The following is a 15,606-nucleotide window of genomic DNA, read 5'->3' as shown; positions in this document are numbered from 1 at the left end:
GCAATTATTTCTTTATTGAAGCATTGAATTATTTCTTTAGGTGTTTATTAGTTATTTATTGAGGATTTACAATATGCCAGGTTCCATTGAAACAGTCTACTTTTTTCCCCCATACATGTAGTCTGCAATTATAATAAGAATTATGTTTCTGAGATGATAAGCTTGACAGTCTTGAAAGAAGCAAGAGTTCAAAGTCTGTTTTTTTTTTTTTTAATAAACATAGTATTTGCAATTTTCTAAATGTATAGAAGGCTATCTGGTTTTCTAAGAAAGCATTTCTGATAACTTATACCAAAATTATGTATATATTACATAAAACTTGCATATTTTGTAAAATCTCATGTATTCTAAAATTTATTGGCAGAAAATAATGTATAGTTTCAGTTTAGCATTTAATGAGCTAGGCACTATGGAGCTGTCTCTATCTAAAATTAGTCATAATATGTTGGAGTTGTAAGACTGGAATGATTTAATTTGTTTACTATTTTTGTACATTCATTTAAAATAAATTGAGAGTGTAGTTATATCTCTGCTTTATGAAGTTGAATTTTTATTTCATTCTAAATAGAATAAAATGGAAACCCTTAATTTATTTCACACCTCCTCTTCATTAAAAGAATCAGAATTTCTTTGCTGCATGTAATGAATAGAGTAAGAGAGTTTGTGTTTGAAATTCAGCGGTACCATTTCTACCTCTATGCTCTTGGGCACGTTTATTAACCTCTCTAATCAATTGTCTTATCTATATAAGAACAGTAATCATAATAACCTGGTAGGATTGTTCTAAGGATTAAATGAGTTGAACCTAAGGCACTTAACATACTTCCTGACGCATAGTAGATATTCAATCAATGTTAACTACTATCGATACTTTAAAGGATCAACTAAGGGGATAGTAGACATATAATAAATGTGTAATTACATGACCCCTGAATCTAATTTTATATATATATATATATATATATATATATATATATTCATCAAAATACCACTTGCAAGAAATATTGCACAATAGTAAAATAGAATGTGGAATCTGGGTTGTGTAATGGTTCACAGAACAGTTTGATACCAGGGTCTCTGGGTTAAAACCAAAAACAGCAACAACAAAAAACAACTTGTGTAATAGTACATTTACACAATAACTTTCTCACAGCTCAAGTTTTTTTCATGGGTAAAGTTTAGATACAGTTGTGGGAATTAAATTAGTTGATACATACAAAATACTTAAACCAGTGCTTTACATATTGCTTATTTTTAGTAAGTGCTATTTATGGCATATGGCTTAATTGAGATCCTGAACTTAATTCAGCTTGAGTTGAATTTTGACTTCACAACGTATTAGTGATAAGACATTTTGGAGTATATTCTGGCAACTGTTAGCTTCCATTTTTTTAACTGAAAATGTGGAAAATAATCTCACTTTTTGTGAGTATTAATGGAAATACAAGAGACTTTTGTGAATGCCAATTGAAGATATATGAAATAAAGTATAGAAATCTTAGCATTGTACTATTTATCCATTGCTAACTAAATATTATTTTTCTAAACCCACCATACTGTCTTTAAAATAATTTGCAATTATTTAAAATTATTTATAATTATTTAAAATAACTTCACAATTTTGAGGTTTCCAAATCATTTAAAAATTCAACCTTTTGTCATTCCCTTTAAAAATTGAATTTTTCAGCAAAATTGAGCCAAGAAGAAATAAAGTACTCCAAACTGTGTTAACATCAGAGAAATCACCATCTGAAATGCCAATTCCATGAATTTTTCCAAACAGCCACATATCCAATAAATCCATTAATTAATAGCTGTAATCTATAGAAATACTAATTCAAGTACAACTTTTTAAGATTTCTGCAGTAATTTGACAGTTATATAGACATTACTGTGAAGGATTCCTCCTTGAATATCATAGGTTTAGGATATTAGACTTCCAGAATTACCAATCTCTCTCTCTTTTTTTTTTTTTTTTTTTTTTCCTGAAGTTTGCTTACTTGGCTCAGCATAAGATCTTTCTGAGTGGTTATTCCTCCAAAGATAAGTAGCACAAATGAAAGAAGTATACCTGATCAAATTCATTTAGCTAGAATCTTATTACCTGAAATAAAATTTCCTGAAATGCATCAAGGACCACCCTAAGGACCACATTGTCAGTGCCAATGTCATTGACAGTTTAATAACTGATCCTTCACCATAAATCTCTCCCCTAAAAATATTTATCTCATTCATATCATGTTAAAATGGCCTCTTTCCTCTTTAAGTATATCCCAGTACTCAGTATTCTTGCCTGAATCAGGCCATGTAAATCATCGAAAAAGGTAGATTAAAGTTGAGGTGGGCCATATTTCTGCTTTGGCTTTCTTATATGCCTAAAATCACCTCCCTGGCTTGGCCTTCGGTTTGAGAAACAACTAGCCAAAGGCATTTAATGTCATTTCTAGAATCCCTGAATTTAAACATAAGCAGTGACTTCAAGTCTGAGTGTCCAACATATCTAATCAGTATAACAATGTCAGTAATACAAACAAGGATGTCCTTTGGATTTACTGTTACTGAGTATTCACATTCAGATACAGATAAGCATTCTATGTGTAACTGGAGAACATAAATAACCTTATGTGCTTTTTATGTTGAAATTCTATTATTCAGTTGAAAATGTCAATTTATATTGCAAATATGCAACACAGTGCCTGCAGGAATAATCTAGCATCTGATAGTGCTAAAAGAAATCATTGTTTCTGTATTATAATGTCAAATCTTAAAGCTCGACTTTAAATCTGTAATAATAAAATGGTAATAACCATTAAAAATTTCAATTAATGTATCCAAGGAGTTCATTCCACGATGGCAATACTGAATATTGATTCTAACACTTAATTTAACATTTGCCCCAAATTTAAATTGATGCACCTCTTGATAAAAAAGGGGAACACTGGGGGCAAGTCACTATAATTCCTTGATTGACTTTCTGAAGTATAAGCATTCAGATCACACTAGATTCTTGGGAAAGACTTCCCTTTCAACCAACATCAGTAGGAAGTAGATCTTCTGAAGAGATCTTTTCCTTCCTTGCTCCCATAGGGAAAATGAAAGCAGAAAGCAGTAGAATAGTGAGCCTGGGACACTGGCAAGGTTAGTCCATGTGCATTCGGATTAGTAAAAGGGATGGGAAGCAGAGACATCTATGGAGGGCTAGTAAGCAGTGTAACCACTTGGGAACACGGAGACCTGGGGCCATGGCCAGTAACTGGAGTGAAACACAAGTGGATTGAGAATCAGATACTCAGAGTACAGTCGAGTCTCTGCCACCTCTTGGTTCGGTGACTTTGACCAAGAAAGTCTGAGCATTCATTATGGAAGATTTAACTCCGCACATGCATTTCAATTTGCAGAATAAGAACAATACATTTTAATGTGAATATTTATACTTCAGTGATAGTAATAGTTTGTTTTCCACTAACATTTGATCAGAAGAATGTTAGAAACATTTTATTTCACTCAGGTGGTTCCTATTACTGTCAAAATCATTTCCACATATGATAATGCCTCCTAAGAATTAAATAGCATTCCTTTGTCAGATAAACTATGTTATATAATGTTTCCTTCATTTGTAGTAGAAAAGATTTAATGAATAGAAATCTGAGAAAAACGTATCCTCCAAAGCAACACCACTCATAAGGAATTTACATAATGGATGTCAGTTTTCTATCTTCTATGAACTTGTAACACATTACACAGTAGAGCACCTGCGTATATACCAGTCATTCATGAGTTTTCTAAAGGGCTCATAAATGCTACTAATTTCTTCATTGAGGGTAGAAATGAAATCTTCAGTTTCCTTATTTTGTTCATATAGAACAGTATCTACCTCGAAGGAAGCAAATTCAAGGGCGTAATAAATGTGTGTTGATGAGCAAGTTACCACAGCATCAAAATGATAAAACTCTTGCAAAGCACGTTAACGACTAAATATGATCACATGTGATGGTAATCAAATGTCTTGATTTAATGACAGTAATAATAACCAGTTTCATAAAGTGCTATTGGAATACTACAATGAACTATGGAATACTACATGATCTTTAAAATGATGATAGAGAATATTTATAGTCATGCAGAGATATATATTACCCACTGATTAAAGCAAAGAGATCAGTTGGATTATGGTATGCTAATCACATTTGTACACAGTAACGTGTGTGTGTGTGTGTGTGTGTATGTGTGTGTGTATTTGACACTGTTAACTGAGTATAACTGAGAAGGCTTTTTAAAATAATATATGCAAAATACACTTTGCTTGCAAATGTGTCCCTCACCCATAGTTCCCACAAGAAGCAAAAGAGACAAATTTTCTCTGCTTGTTTGTCATCCCTGCATTAAAGAGCTGAAATTAGAGTAATTAATTTCAAATCACAATAGTGATGTGAGCTGAGTAACAGTAATGCTATTTCAGACAAATGTAGTCAAAATTGTCAAGTTATATGTACACTAATTACACATAAAATAAAATTTTTCATGATATTGAATCACTATTTAACATTTTATGATCTTGAATTAAAATGCAATACCTATACTAATACAAAATGTTTTTGGTTGTACTTTTTTAGGTCTCAGGGTGGTGAACTTTTTCTTTGAATTCCTAACCTGTGAGCCTACGGTAAGATTATAATTAATATACTAAATTTTATAGTTTTTCTCTATTACCCCTGCTTGATTAATAACAGTAAAGGGAATTTGCATAAGTTACTTGATACTTTACCTTACTTTTATGGAAATTTTGAAGAAACTGTGATATTTTCTATCTAATGTTTATGTCCTTGAGTAGATTATAGTAATATAGTCATTTGATGTAGCCTTTGATAGGTTTCTAAGTGAATTTGAAGCATCATTCAGGAAGGTAAAGATTTATACCATGGACAAAATTTCTTTGGATATGAATGACAATTTTATATATTAATATTTATAGCGAGGTCTATTTGATGCCAATGAATAAGGCAATGAGTTATTGAAAGTAAAACTTATAAAATTATAACCTGTCAGGATTTGTCAAAATTGGGTTCTTCTATTAAAACTTGATGTTGGAGCTTTAGAGAGTTGAAAGTAAAATATGTAAGTATGGAAATAGAGATGATAAGAAATCACCAGTAACTTCTAAGGTGATTTGGGGAGGTGTTATTTATTTGTTAATTTCTGTGGTTAATGCATTCAATAACATGTTAAAAATGTGAATATGGATTACATTTATAATTGATTACTACAGAATATAAGTAAACGTAAGTCTGTGTTGTGAAACTGATTGGGTTATTTTAGTAAAAGGATTTTCAGTGTTTATCTGTTCCTTAATAGTAAACATGACAAAGATTTAGCTTGTAATTGACATATAAAATACAGATAATATGGGCATTTGTATCATTCATTTCATATCTGGGGGGAACGATATCTTTGGAAACACAGAGGCAATTGACCCCGTCTCCTCCTTACCTGGTAATTCAGCACTATTGAAATGTATCTTGAAGAAGTTGTTTTAAGAGACTGTAGGCAACCACCTCTGGGCACTCTAATGTGTTCCCTTTGGTGATATTTTTAGAAACAATGTAAGATTATGAAAAACAAGTGTTACATAGAATCAAGGGAAAATCCCTCTGCCCTTCCAGAAGGATTCTGCTGAAAATGGAAGACATTTTATAAAATGTTATTTGGATATGCATAGAACAATAATTTTATCGTTGAGAAGTTATTTTTTTAATTTGTAACTTATATTTTACAAATATATATAAATAAACCTACAAATCATTTCATTTTATAAAATGGTACAAAATATTTTTTAAATTTATGTCATCTCCTGTCTTTTTAATATTCTCATATAAACATACACAGAGAAAATTGCTCATAGCTTAAGTGCACAGTCTCAGTGAATTGTCACAAAATGAACACACCCATATAACCAGCACTCACATAAATAAAAAAAAAAAAAAAAAGATAAAAATTAGAGTACATTGTAGCCCCCACCTTAATTGCTCTTTTCTAGTAACTATACCCACAGAACATAAACACTATCTTGAATTCTAGGAAGATAGATTACTTTGCCTACTTAATCACGTTTTACAAATGAAAACATATGATAGGTACTGCTTTGCTTCTTTTGCTCAAAGTTACATTTGTAAGATTATATGCTGTGGTAAATCACTCCTTCTCATTACTGTGTAGTAGGCAACTGTGTGAATATACCAAATTATGGTCCTTTCTCCCATTTATAAGCATGTGGATAGCTTCTAGAGTTTGGCTCTTATGAGTAACAGTCATATGGATATCTGGAACATGTCTTTTAGGGAATATGTGTATATATTTTGTTGGGCATATAGGCTGTGCATATGTTCTGCTTTAGGAGAGAGTGACATTTTACCGAAGTGGTTATTTCAGGTTTCAACAGCAGGATGTGAGAGTTCAGTTGCTCTAGATACTCAGTAACACTGGGATTTTTCATCCTTCTCTTTTAGCCACTTTGTTGTGTATATAGGGATATTTTAATTTGAATGTCCTGAAGATTAGTGGTACTAAAAACTTATTTTTTAAAACTATTTGTCGTATTATCTATTATCCTTTTAAAATTATGTTATTTATCCTTCTTTTTATCATATACATATGGGTATTGAATCCTTTGCTGGATATATACACTGATATGCTAGGGTGCCTTAACCTGATTCATAAGAGCCTACTGTTGAAGTGTCAAGAATTTTGAGAGCTGCTTAGTAGTTTTAAAAGCACCACATATATTGGCAAACACTAAAACAATAGGACTTTTCTTCTGGAGTACTAGGTGTTAAACATTTACTAGCACACCACTGGATATTTATATTGTATATGAAACCATTGGTGGAATTTTTCATCTCCTGTTGATGTCTCTTGATGAATAGAAGTTCTTCATTTTAATTTATTCTAGTTTCTTAGGTTTATTTCTTGTGTGATTACTTTTTGTATGATTTTGTGTCCTATCTAAGAAATAGTTGCCTTAGCCATGGTTGATAAGATATTTTCCTTTAGTTTCAATAAAAGCTGTATTGTTTGAACCTTCACATTTAATGATCTCCAGGTATTAAAGATATTGTTCTATAATATTATCTTGTGTGCTTAAGATAGTTAGCTGGATAGCTTTTCATTAAGATAGTAAATGCTCTGTGTATATGTTAAATTTTTTGTTGTAAAATTTATATATAAATATGAAGACACTGATATTTATGATTATTTAATAATTTAATGTAGCTACATATAAGCAATTTGTAGTATTTCATAAAGTTAATATATGTATTTATGCATTGTTCACTATAAGTTTCACATGCCGAAATCAGGTGGCCATAATTTTGAAATATCCAAAAGCATAACAAAATTAATATTTGATTTTAACCTTACATGTATTATAATTTATTTCCATTATATATTATGGAGTGAACCAAAAGTCTGCAAAATAAATATTCCACACAATCATTAAAAAACTCAGAATAAAATGGATAGCTAGTGGTAAGCAGCCACATAGCACAGGGAGATGAGCTCGGTGCTTTGTGACCACCTAGAAGGGTGGGATAGGGAGGGTGGGAGGGAGATGCAAGACGGAGGAGATATGGGGATATATGTATATGTATAGCTGATTCACTTTGTTATAAAGCAGAAACTAACACACCATTGTAAAACAATTATACTCCAAAAAAGATGTTAAAAAAAAAAATCATCTTAAAAAAAAAAAAAAAACACCTCAGGATATTGGCTAACCTTTTGGCATTCAAATAAAATTATTATTAAAATATATTTAGTTGCTTCCAAAATATTGTCTAGTAAATTGAATAAACATGTAAACACCATGATAAATACAGCCTGAAGGCTTGACTGCAAAGTATTATTGTATGAACTTCATTAAGATTTTATTTGCCTTGTGATTAATATATAGAGAGATCGTTATAGATACATATAGGTATAAGTACGAAAGTTTTGACAGAACACAGCAGTGCACACAGCAGTGCACCACAGCAGTGCACCACGTACTAGTGTTTTGTGTCTGATAAGAATGATAGTATTAAACACGGTATTATTTCTCCCTTAAAATTCTGAGTCAGTTATATAAATATGTGTGTGTTTACCACAGATCATATTGTCCTATTATGCATCTTTTGTGAGTTGAATATGTGTTTCCTCTCCAAGTTATCATCTTGATTTAAATACATTCAATTTCCTCCATAATAGTTGAAATATTTGAGAAATGTAATGAAACATAATGGAATTAAATGATTATTTTCAAATGGAAAGTTCAATAGTTTCAATATGCACATGTCAAATTTAGACTGTTTCTTTTTTAATCTCTGGGTTTTTATTCCAAGCCAGTTCATTGACTTCAGAGTAACTCATAACTCAATGGAAGTGCAAAAGCAAGCCATATAAAATGATGTTTCTATTTTATTTTTTAAATTATTTTATTGAAGTATAGTTGATTTACAATGTTGTGTTAGTTTCTGCTGTACAGCAAAGTGATTCAGTTATACATATCTGCATTCTTTTACATATTCTTTTCTATTACGGTTTATCACAAGATATTGAATATAGCTCCCTGTGCTATACAGTAGGACCTTGTTTATCCACCCATTTGCAGCAACATGGATGGACCTAGAGATTATCATACTAAGTGAACTAAGTCAGAAAGAGAAAGACAAATACCATATGATATTACTCATATGTGGAATCTAAAAAATGACACAAACAAACTTATCTATGAAACAGAAACAGGATCACGGATATAGAGAACAGACTTGTAGTTGCCAAGGGGGAGTGGGGGAAGGATGGATTGGGAGTTTGGGATTAGCAGATGCAAACTAAAGTGATGTTTTTAACAATTATTATTTTTCAAATCTTTATAATAGTGAGAAATCTGAGAAAAATTGGGGGTTTATAGATTAATCCTTGAAATTAAATAAAAATGATACTGATTTATTTTCATATGTTTGGAGAGCCTGGGATTTGTATCAGAGCTGTTATTCTTTTGACGTTGTTGCCTGTCAGAGGTAGCCAAAGATGATAAAATATAGAGTGTGTGCTAATAAAAAGCTAATTAGGTGATTTTCACTTTTACTACATTACTAATCACTGTGGGATAATTAAAGCAGGAAGGACAAAGGTGAGTGAAACACTGAAGAATGTCTTGAAGATTGGTCCAAAGAGTTTACATAGCAGTAATGGGTCTGATCCTGTACTAGCCGTTTTAAATAGCTAAATAATGAGTTTATCTGTGAAATACAGCACAGGTTACACAAACCTTAATTCATGAAGGTGTCTGTCACTGAAGATAAATGATACTTAAAGGAAGAAAATCCATGAAGACACAGACAACATACAGAAGTAATTGATGGCAGGCAAATATACTTTATTTCATTTTCACAGAGATTACAGAGTTTAGGGACAAATAAAGTTCAAAGATACGCAGTTAACATACTGAAGGAAGAAAAACAGTAGAAACTGAAGAATTATCAACATGTAGAATATTTTATTATGCATAATTTGAGCCCCAAACTAACCCTTTAAAAAAGCCTAAAAGAAAATAAAAAAGTAAAATACATTCAGAAATATCCAAGTAACTAAAAAGTTTTGGTAATATAAATGAAGACTGAATTTTAGAATAAAATTATTGGACACACAAAATATTAGCTATATATTTTTAGTTCCTATTCAATGATGTATTTATTTCCTTGAACTATTAAAGTACAATGTTATGTTTTTCTCCCCCTGAAAAGTAGAAATATTTTCTAGTTCCTGGCCTAGTATCTGGCAATAGCATATGTTCTCTAAAATTTTGCTATCTAGAAAATCAATTCTATGTAAACTAGAGAAAAGTTTTCATGTTTCTTTTGCTAAATAAAACATTTGTTTTCTGAAACACATCCTCTTTCCAAACTTTTCTTCCCTCCCTCCCTTCCTTTTTTCCCTCCTTTCTTTCTTTCTGCCAACATTTATGAAGAACTTACTCTGTACTAGGAAGATGGCTAACTAATGTTGCAATGGTGCAACAGACAAGGCATATATATATTTATCAATTTCACAGTAGAAATTAGATTAAATAAAGTAGAAAAAGGATTAAATAAACAAAAAGTAAATCTCAATTTTGATAAGTGTTATGAAGAAAAACATTCCCAAATATAAAACAGCTGGGACAGGAGTTGATGTTTAATGCTTCAAAGGAAAAGTAGAGTTCCCCATATGAAGGGATGAATGGGGAAGGAGTATAAAGAGATTTCTAGCCTCTGAGGGAAAGGGGAAAGGGGAGCTGGAATGTTCAAAGACTGTAAAGAATGTTAGTGTGCCTGGACCATAGTAAGTGAAAAGGAAGGAGGCATGAGATAAGGTTTAGCCTTGTAAGCCGTGATAAGTATATTGGATTTTATTATAAATGCCATTGGAAGCCATTGAACATTTTTAAGCAAAGGCGTATAGTAATCTAAATCAAATTTTAAGAAAAGTGCTTTGTGGAGAACTAACTTTTAGGAGGAGATGTTTGCTGAGTTCAGAGAGAGAAAAATGTGATGCCTTGGTCCAGGATGGGATCACAGTGTATTTTGGAGGTAGAACCACAAGGATTTATTTAATTTGAAGTAGATGGTGAGAGAAAAAGAGGCAAGCATGAATTCTAGATTTGAACAATTGTTTGTGTAGCAAAACCATTCACAACTGAATTGGTCTAGATGGAGTTGGGGGGCAGGTTCTACTAATAGAATCAATAACTCCATTTGGGATCAAGAATATGTTGTCTTACCTCTTTCTACTTCAGGTATGATTTGCAATTGTTACTTCAAATGAAAACCATATTAGGAATAGGGAATGAGGATTCAATACTGTACATTCTAAGGATTCATTAAAGCCAATGATCTGGCAAACCATCTTTTTATAGCTAATTGTCCTGGGCTGATGGTTATAGAAGTATGTGTGAATTGATATGTGTGATGGTTGTAGAAGTATGTGTGAATGGGTGCCAATGGTAACTATTGGCACCCAAGCATTCTATGGAATGAGGCTGAGATTAAATAAACATTTAATAGAACAGACTTCAACAGTCTTTGGGATTATAAAGTGAGTTCATAGTAAGATCTGGACAGTATATGAAGGAAAGGATCAGCAATGGCTGAGTATTTAAAGAAATAACTGGAAAGAATAGGAAGAGTTTATGCCAATGAGCAAAGAATTTCCAACTTTAACATGAACTCTCACAGGAGAACAGAAGTAGAAATAGGAGGATAAATTTACTGGAATAAGTAGAAATTGAAAGATCTCTATAAACTTCTGTCATCATCATCTTCTCTAGAAAATTGCATCTCTCAACTTGAAGGAATCTAAGAGAGGAGAAATGAAAACAGTATTTTTTCTCATTCTGTTAACTTTCAAATAGGTTTCTATATATTCATATCTGCCTTTTTGACAAGGGTGAAAACATTGGAAACTGAAACTTTCCTGTCATTCTTTGTCTCTGGAGGTGGGACAACTGATTGTCATGCTTTGTTTGCAGCACAAAATACCTTATTTCACATATTTAATAGCTAACTATATCATAACGGATATCCATCCACAAACCCACAATCTGACCTGTATTCTGACACATTTTACCTGAAAAATTTGACCTTAGGAATTTTTTGCATTTAGTTCAAACCATCCCACTATATATATCTATATATTGAATATATATATATATATATATATATATATATTCAGTGTATCAATTATATATATTCAATTTTCAATCTCAGATTCAAATAAATGGGCTAAGTATGTTACTTAATATCTGTTATTTTTGTTATAGTCACATATTCAATGAGTTTATTTCAATATATAATTATTACAGAAATACAAATATATTTTCTATAAAAACACAAGAACATGCATTTATTTCAACTATTGCATCTTATTCCAACCTGGTAGATGACAAGGAGAGATAATGTCATTATGAATACCTTGTTACTTTGAAATAAATTTAAAAGTAAAAGGTTTTTCAAACCAAATTGATGTCTCTATTACACGCTTAAGTCAAGTCACGATTATTTTAGCCCATAAGGAAATTATCAGAAATTATAATGGTATCACTAAAAACTTGGCATAGAAATTCTGCTGGTTTCCTAGCACTCTTGCCACATGTACTGGGACGGACAATAATCTGTATTGTTGTAAAAGGAAATGGAACAATGTGGAGGGTGGAGAAAGGCTGAGGGGGTTGAGGAAAATTTGTTATTACTCCAAAATACATAGCAAACAGATCCAATAGTTATTATTCTGATGATACTTTCATTGTGCTGGATATTTATAGGAGGTAATGGGGAGGGAGGGAGAGAGTAGGAAGAGAGAGAGAGAGACAGAAGACACAGATTACAGATACTCTATTTTGAAGAATTGTAATTGGGATCCACCTTCCCACTACCCTTGCCTCTACCTTAAAAACACCATTTGAAAATACCTGTGAATCAATGGACAAATCGTAAACTCTGAACATCTATAATTTGGGAGCAAGCGTGTTTTTATTTTCCAAGTGTAGACTTTTAAAATAAGATTTTTGCCCCAGCTATAAAATCTCTAAAGTGAACTCACTTAAGGTAGACTCCCCTGGAAAGTTGTGAGGTTTGTCTCTAACCTCAAGAGGTTCTAACGGGTCTCATAGTAAAATTGGTTTCCCATGTTCATAGGATCTGTCCATCCACTAGGATATAAATCTGTTATAGAGATGGGATCACCATGACATCACTGTTGTACTGTGAGTCTGTTCATCCACTAGGATATAAATCTGTTATAGAGATGGGTTTACCATGGCGTCATTATTGTACAGTGAGTCTGTTCGCAATAGCAGAGTAAACATGTTTATCACTATGCATATTGATTATTTTGTCACTGCAAAGAGGCACTTTTCAAAATTGGAAATAATTATAACATATACACATATTTATTTATTATGTTTAAATACACTTTTATCTATTAAGCCAATCATTAAAGTAAGATATTTTTACTTCAAATTATTCATAAAATTTAATTTTATTCATGAACTTTCACAGTTTCCTAAAAGTATCATTAGTGAGTAAGTCAATTGTTCTTCTAATGTAAATTTCAAGCATGACAGATAAAATGTTACATAAAAGGCTTACCGTGCAAAATTGTTTTGAATACTATTGCTAGAGCATTTGCCCATGCATGAAATAGAGAGATAAAACTACAAAATTTTCAGGTCAAACCACAGTATCAGGAAAAGGTTGAATATAAATTAAGGATGAAATCCAATATATTTGGGAGGGACTTCATTTTCTTCTTGAGAAATCAAAGAAAGGCACACTTATTAAACTTGGTATGAAATTTCTCAAGTAAAACCTAAAAAACCTGACTCTATTAAGAACACATATAACAAAAGCACTGGCTCGTTCAGTGTTTCATTTTAAACTTTTGGAAGTGATTTTAGTTAAGAGTATATACACAAAGGATTAGAAGACATTGTGCCTATTCTAAAGGGCACGTGGAGAAAGAATTTCACCAGGGATCAAGTATGTGAGAATATTCATTCCTTAATGTGTCCCACAGAGACTTGCTGAAAGTAAACACATGCATAACGAGTGCCAGTCACTGGGCTACAGACTGAATAAGAGCTCATTTTGGAGCTCCCTGAGGAGTGAAGGGGAAGGATATGTGGGTGTATACATCATAAGTTAACCCAACAACAATAGTAAGAAGTATTGAGCACGCAAAATGTGCCAGGTGATGTGCTAAATTCCTTACAATGATTATCTCTTTTAATCCGCATAATACCTCTGTGAGAGAGGGACTTTTGCTTCCAGTAAAATTGAGATTAAGAGAAAGTGTGAAATTTGCTCAAGGCTGCACAACTGGAGAGAACTATAACAGAGATGATAGATCCTATTAGAAGGACATGAAGAAAACGTTATAGGAGAGGCTAGGATAATAATAAATGCCTATTGGAGTCTATGAAGGTGTCCTCCCTTATGGGTGTTAAATTTGAGCAGGTGTAAGATTATAGAAAGAATATGAGATTTGCAAGGTAGTGAAGGCAGATAAGGGGAATGTTTCCATCTAATAAGATTTTCTGGGAGCATTGCCTTCTGGCCTTCATTTTATCATTTATAATATGTGATAGTGGTACAACATGATTTCTAAGGTGTTTTTTTTGAGTACTGGAATTTTATGATGTTATATCTGTTTACTCTACATAAAAATAAAGGAAGCTGCTTCTGAGTAAATGCTGAAGCATCTGAGACTTTTGCCAGTATACCACTGATTCTTTTATCCTGAGGGTTAGAAAAATTCCTAAATGATTATTTAGGGCATCGCAAATAATGATGATGATAATAATAACAACAACAACATCAGGAAAAGACCATTGGATTTGGCCAGGAGAAAATCATTGAAATCTTAGCAATTCATTGACCATGTTGAGATCTTTTCTTAAATGAGTGTTCTGACAAACTGGCATGTTGACTCTGTGAATATATGTGATTATGTGCTTAGTTTGTAGTTGTGTAATAAATATGGTTTACATGAGTATTCTGTTTCTTAGCTAATAAAAGTAATGTAGATATAAAATCCCCTTGAGTACTATTTATCAAGCCAGAAGAATTTAAAGAAAATATCATCTACATGTTTTTATATCAAGTAGAAGAAGTATTAGAAAAAATGAAAACAACATGCATTCATTTTAAGAGCCTTGGGTGTTCCTATTTTTATGTTACTTGAGACAGTATAATTATGCCAGAAAAGAAACCCAAAAACATGTTTAGCTATATATAAAATATCCCCTATTTTGAAAGAAATTAGATATGAAAGAGTTCAGTTGAGAAATTATATACGAAACAAAATCATCTGAGAATAAAGTAGGAACATACTGGAAGAGGAAAGTGGTGATGGCATGTCCAGTTTTAGAATGACATAAGTTCAGCTATTTGATGCTGACAGACTGCATTTCCAATCAAAAAGCACATCTCTAATGATGACCAGTGCATTTTGGTAGACACACCACCAAAATAATGAAAAGCATTCAGAGACTTATATGGCCTGCCTATGAACTTTCTTTTTAATTCAGTAATGGTCTAGTTAATGTAATCATTATTACTAGCTAAAACTACATTGTAAAGAAAAAATAATTCTATTCTTAAAGTCTGTGTTACTACTCTCTGCTTATCAAAAGAAAAGCAAGATTAACTTATGTTTACTTAGAGTAGGAAACTGGAAAATTAAAGGTGATAATTTTTGTTCCAGCCAGCCCTAGTAAATTTATCTGAAATAAAAATCAAGACCCCGAATAGCCAAAGCAATCTTGAGAAATAAAAACTGAGCTGAAGGAAACAGACTCCCTGACTTCAGACTATACTATGAAGATACAGTAATCAAGACAGTTTGGTACTGGCACAAAAACAGAAATATAGATCAATGGAACAGGATAGAAAGCCCAGAGATAAAACCACGCACATATGGTCACCTTATTTTTGATAAAGGATGCAAGACTATACAATGGAGAAAAGACAGCCTCTTCAATAAGTGCTGCTAGGAAAACTGGACAGCTACATGTAAAAGAGTGAAATTAGAACACTC

The 15,606-nt window shown here is 32.1% G+C and overlaps 1 protein-coding gene across 29 annotated transcripts in view; it reads left to right on the top strand.

Annotated features, from left to right (window-relative positions):
• Positions 1–15,606, top strand: part of PTPRD (protein tyrosine phosphatase receptor type D) — a 2,145,367-nt gene that overhangs the window by 967,135 nt on the left and 1,162,626 nt on the right. For all 29 annotated transcript variants that reach the window (XM_067744351.1, XM_067744350.1, XM_067744358.1 and 26 more), the window contains exon 7: positions 4,614–4,663. The gene's annotated coding sequence lies outside the window, so the exon portion shown is untranslated. The remainder of the gene's footprint in view (positions 1–4,613; positions 4,664–15,606) is intronic.

This window comes from Pseudorca crassidens, chromosome 7 (genome assembly GCF_039906515.1).
Source record: "Pseudorca crassidens isolate mPseCra1 chromosome 7, mPseCra1.hap1, whole genome shotgun sequence".
Lineage (NCBI taxonomy): Eukaryota > Metazoa > Chordata > Mammalia > Artiodactyla > Delphinidae > Pseudorca > Pseudorca crassidens.
This window is presented reverse-complemented; position numbering and strand designations above follow the sequence as displayed.